This window comes from Capra hircus, chromosome 4, assembly GCF_001704415.2.
Source record: "Capra hircus breed San Clemente chromosome 4, ASM170441v1, whole genome shotgun sequence".
In the NCBI taxonomy this organism is placed as follows: Eukaryota; Metazoa; Chordata; class Mammalia; order Artiodactyla; family Bovidae; genus Capra; species Capra hircus.
Window position 1 is genome coordinate 70,451,388 of NC_030811.1, and position 6,000 is coordinate 70,457,387.

General features: G+C 38.1%; 1 long non-coding RNA gene across 1 annotated transcript in view; it reads left to right on the forward strand.

The window, feature by feature from the left end:
• LOC108635915 overlaps window positions 1-1,125 on the forward strand; it is a 72,144-nt gene extending 71,019 nt beyond the window's left edge. The window contains exon 3 of the long non-coding RNA XR_001918008.1: window positions 1,014-1,125. This is a non-coding gene — a long non-coding RNA (uncharacterized LOC108635915). The remainder of the gene's footprint in view (window positions 1-1,013) is intronic.

Genomic DNA, 6,000 nt, shown 5'->3' on the forward strand with positions numbered 1-6,000 from the left:
ATCAAATATATCAGTTAAGGATTTAGTTTGGTGTAGCTAAAATATTACTGAGGCATTAAACAATTGCAGAAAGTTTTTGTCATACGTTAAGCTAAGTTCATGTGGTTTAAGTGTTGTAGGCATTCACTTGCATTAATGGTCAAGGCTTGAACTATATCTCTACCAGTGCTGTGTAATCTATGAAACAGATAAATTCTGTCCAAACAATGTCAAAGTTAACAAAGAACAGGCCGTGTTTGCCGGGCAGGTGAAGTTATCCTGAGTTCAGGTCTGACTCATATTTCTCCAGCTGAAGATTACCCAGTAGCTTTCTTCATGTTTTCCTTTTACTGTAACATATCCTTGAGGTTGAGGTATGAACGACAATCCACAGTACAGTCAGGCTTCCAAGAATAGTCTATTTATGAGAATGTTGTTGTTGTTCAGTCGCTAAGTCATGTCCAACTGTTTGTGAGCCCAAGGACTGCCACACACCAGGCTTCCCTGTCCTTCATTATCTCCTGGAGTGTGCTCAAACTCCTGTCCATTGAGTCAGTAATGCCGTCCAGTCATCTCATCCTCTGACACCCTCTTCTCCTGCCCTCAATCTTTCCCATCATCAGGGTCTTTTCCAGTGAGTCAGTTCTTCACATCAGGTGGCCTAACTATTGGAGCTTCAGCTTCAGCATCAATCCTTCCAATGGTTATTCAGGGTTTATTTCCTTTAGGATTGACTGGTTTGATCTCCTTGCTGTCCAAGGGACTCTCAAGAGTCTTCTCCAGCACCACAATTCAAAAGCATCAATTCTTTAGGACTCAGCCTTCTTTATGGTTGAACTCTCACATCCAAATATGACTATTGGAAGAACCATAGCTTTGACTATGTGGACCTTTGTTGACAAAGTGCTGTCTCTGCTTTTTAGTATATTGTCTAGGTTTGTCATAGCTTTCCTTCCAAGGAGCAAGCATCTTTTAATTTAATTTATGATAAAAACAATATGTTAGTGGAACACATTTCCATCTTTACTGTCTAGGAATCATCACTAATATGGTATTATCCTTCCCATGTGCAATCACACGAGCAAGTATAGGAGGACCATGAGGCTGCTTCATTCACCAAGACTCCAATTGCATGTATTTCATTTGTGTATCGAAATCCTCCATCACCTCTAACTGTTAATAAGGTAAGAGGTTCTCTTTTTGTACTTTGCCAATTACACATGGAACAATCAGCAATTGGGCAATTTGATCATGTTTATTATAAACAGATCACCCTTTCCCTCATTTTGTAATATTACTTGGATTTCTCCATGATAGTCTGGGTCTATAACTCTTCTACAAACACAAATTAAAGTGAAGGAAGTCTTGTTCAGGCTTCAGAAGCAGGAGAGCAGGCCTCTAACCTGCTTCTGACCTGCCTGGACACCGCTTGGACTCTATACCTGCCTGCAAGCACAGCAAGTCAGGTGGCACTTTAGCTAAGAAAGAGAGTGTGTCTTGGAATTCTTGAGCCCCTGAGAGTCTGGCCAAGCCCCTGGAGTCTAAAGAAATCCTATGACTTACCAAATGAAACAATCGGCATTGTAATAGTTAAAACAAAAACAAAATAGAGCTGCATTTTTGCATGCAAACTGATGATATCAGCTTGTGGCCTGAGATTATAAGTGGGTGCTCCCAAAACTACAGTTTGAAGTGTCACCCATGAGGTGAATGCACTGCTTGGGACCTTTTCCTAATTGGGACTCCAGATTGCTGTTAACAAGGGACTTCTCAGCACTGTTTAAGTCTGGATATTGGTCAGCCCAATTTGGTGATGTATGTATATGCTGTTACTTTTCTCTATTATTTCTTTGTTTTCTTTTAATGACTGTATGCTGAAATTAAGTCGGTTAATCCTCTGTTAAATATTTAAATTGTTTATTGTTCGTGACAAGTGGTTTCTTTTGTTAATGAATCTTTCAAACCTAAAACAAAAATTAAACTTTCAGCAAAACATAGGCATTTTAGGTAGTTTAGGATAGAAGATGTAGGTAAACAGCTATGTTTACCTTCTCCTACTCTCACAAGACAACCATCCCTGAAAGCATTAGAAATAAAACACAAAACAAGCCTCCTGAGGAGGAGAGATACCTCAGCAAGAATATTTTAGTTCTGACACTCTTTATAAGGTCCAGAAGCCTAGAGACACAAAGTTTAGGTTTGATGAGGATAAAAGAATGGGCAACTACTAAGAAACTGTGGTCCTTAAAAAATGCTTTTGCTAGATATTTGGCCACCTGTTAGGAATTCTTAAGAGTTGAGCTTGAATGAAATTTTGTCAGAGATGCTGGCAGAAATTGTAGTGATGAAAAACTAACATCAAAACTAACAACAGCACCAAAAAAAAGCATTAGTATGGGCCACTCAACAATAGTTTTGCTAAAAGTGTTGGTCATTTAGATGTGGAAATTTTAACTACCTGCCATGTATAGCTATTTATACCAGAACTACCCTAATTAGGGGCTTCCCTGGTGGCTTAGATGGTAATGAATCGGCCTGCAATGCAGGAGAACTGAGTTTGATCCCCAGGTCGGGAAGATCTCCTGGAGAAGGGTATGGCCACCCACTCCAATCAGTGTTCTTGCCTGGAGAATCAGATGGACAGAGAAGTCTGGTGGGCTACCATCCATGGAGTTGTAAAGAGTTGGACGTGACTGAGCAACTAACACTTTCACTTTTCACTTTCACCCTTCAGGCTTTGTCATGTATTAAGATCCTGGTTTGAATTTTTGCAATTGTAGGGCTGCATATTTGGAAAGGAGTGAGGAAGAAAGTCATGAGCTGCACACATGGTCTCAAAGTTAGATTTCTTAAGAATCATTAATTCCTTGCTCAATCTCCCACTGACTTCCCATTGAACTCAAGAGAAAGCCTATATACTTTAAACTGGATTTCTCCCAAAGGAAACTGGTTTCACAGTCCTTTGAGGAGGTCCTTCTCAGTTGGAACCTTGTTCTTTGTTTCTCCTGCTGTTCCCCTCAGCTAAAGGAATCTGATTTTCTTTTGCCACTCTCCAAATCTTATCCATTCTTCTTCTTTGAACAGTTGTTCTCTTTGACACTGGGTTGCAATAATTTTTCTCTCATTTTTTAAAGCACTGATGTATACCTGCCAAAATAAGAGGCACAGACTGTTTAAAGCTTATTACATATTGTCTGTGTATATCTTGGGTTTACAAGCGGATTTAAATCCTTAGAAGCCATGGAGTATTAGAACTCTGGCTTACATTTGTTTTCCTATTACTAAAGCAAAACAGTTGAAATTTATCTTGACAAAATTCAAAAGTAAATTTCATCTTACTTGTGAATATTTTCCAGGTCCATTAATCCAAGTTGTTTTTTTTTTTTTGCATATGTACATTTATGCCACTGGCATTCTTATACCTTAATCAAAACATATGTTCCATGTACAGAGTAAAAGCAATGATTTTCTTGTTATACCGTGGAAAGTTGAAATATGGCAGTACCATGGCTAATATTTGTTTTAAATGGAAATTACAAGTATAGATAAAGACCCTTGATGAATAGATTTTTTATTATTAACAGGTATTAATCCTCTCTTGGATTGGTAATACAATTTTCTGTATTCTTATAAGCATTTTGGTAGTGGTGGTTTAGTCGCTATGTCATGTCCAACTCTTGCGACCCATAGACTACAGTCAGTCTCCTCTGTCTACAAGATTCTCCAGGTAAGAATACTGGAGTGGGTTCTTGCCTGGAGAATCCTGTGGGTGTGGCATTTTAGGTGACAGTTAAAATGCAGCATATTCATGCCTGACTTGCATCAGATTTCTGTTGTTACTTTGAGGTGTCCATTGGTTGCACTCAGATCCAGTTTTTTGTTTCAGGTGAACATTTGATTTTTTAATAAAAGTAGGTGCTTTAAATACAATGCTAATTGTAAAATATTAGACATTATAAACATCTTACATTTACATGTAAAGAGTAAAAATCCTCTTTCCCCTCAATGTTGTCCTCAGGGATAACTACTATGAACAGTTTTTAGTACAGGGGTTGGCAAACTACAACCTGTCACCTGGTTTGGTAAATAAATTTTACTGGAGGATAGCCACACCCATTCATTTATGTATCGTCTAGACATGAGTTTGAGTAGGCTCCAGCAGTTGGTGATGGACAGGGAAGCCTGGCTTACTGCAGTTTATGGGGTTGCAAGGAGTGACACGACTAAGCAAGTGAACTGACTGACTGACTGAAGGATGCTCTTCTTTTGCACTGCAACAATGGAATTGAGTAGTTGTGGTAGAGACTGTGTAACCAACAAAACCTAAAATATATACTCTCTGGCCCTTTATAGAAAGAGTTTACTGACTCTTAATTTAATGTAGCATGTATGCTTCCAGATTTTCTACATATGTACAAATGTACATGTGCTTTTTAAAATCATACTGATGTCACATGTATACAAAAATTACCCAAATGTAATTGTATAGCTTGATGAATTTTCTCAAAGTGAATATCCCCAAGTAATCAGAACTCAGTTCAGGAAGTAGAACATTACCAGCATCTCAAAAGCCTCTCTCATGCCACTTTCCTACTGTCTCTTTAAGGTAACTGTTTCCTGCTTTCTCACCCTATAGGGTTATAATTTTTCTGTTTTATTTTTTAAGTTATATAAAGTGGAGTATACATTGTTTGGGGGTCTGGCTTCTTTTGTTCTACATGATGTTTTAAGAACCAGCCATATTGTTGCATATGGCAACAGTGTTCATTCCCATTATGTAAAGAATTTCACTAGGTAAATATGCCATCTTTTACTTATTCATTCTAAGTGAGTGGGCATTTGTGGCATTTTCAGTTTGGGGCTATTTTAAATGTTTAGAAATGAACATTTTAACATGTCTTTTGATGAGCATATGCCGGCATTTCTCACATGTGGTTTTTTTGAAACTGTTGAATATAGATCATATTCTGTAACAACTTTCCAAGTAGGGCTGACTTATTTTGTTATGACTGCATAGTATTTAACTGTATGATCTTCTGTACCCTATTCTGTTGTTGGTCAGCAAGTCATGTGGCAGAGACTGGTGTGTTTCCTGAGATCCATTCTCCCTTTCTTCTATGTAATAGTGCCTCCACATTTTTAGCTAGATAATGGCTGCCCAGAATGCAGTCTGTATTTTCCAATCTCCTTTTCAGCTAGGCATTGCCATATGACTAAGTTCTGGACAATAGACTGTAGGTAGAGTATCAAATAGCAGATTCCAAGATTCTTCCCAAGAAACAGAATGACTACTTCCTCTGCCTTTTTACTTCCTTTCCTCATTCCGCTGCCTATAAGCACATGTTTGTATCTTGAGGTTAAGGCCCACAGAGTGGAACCACAAGACATAGGGAATCTGGGCCCTGATTGATCAAGTTTTATACCTACCCTAGACTCCCTCTTTGGAATTTTACATGAATAAGAAATTAATATCCATTTTATTTGAGCTAAAATTTTCCCCCACCACTCATAAATAAAATGAATTATGACTAATACAAGTTAGCTTCCAAATTTTATCACACAATGTGGCAGAGAGCATCTTTCTATACATCTTTATATTTTTTAAATTTCTACTTTGCAGAAAAAAATTAATACAGATAGAATTTTGGGGTCAAAAATTAAGAACATTTTAAACTGTGAAAGTGAAAGTGAAGTTGCTCAGTTGTGTCCGATTCTTTGCGACCTCGTGGACGGTAGCCCACCAGGCTCTTCCGTCCATGGGATTCTCCAGGCAAGAATACTGACGTGGATTGCCATTTCCTTCTCCAGGGGATCTTCCCGACCCAGGGATCGAACCCAGGTCTCCCACATTGCAGGCAGACACTTTAACCTCTGAGCCACCAGGGAAGCTATAGATACTGTAAAATATTCTTCTAAATGTTCTATCAATTACATTACCACTTATATTATGAGTGACATTTTCTCTTTAAGTACATTGAATGTCAATTTGCCAAACCTCTTTTATTAAAAAGTGAATCAAAA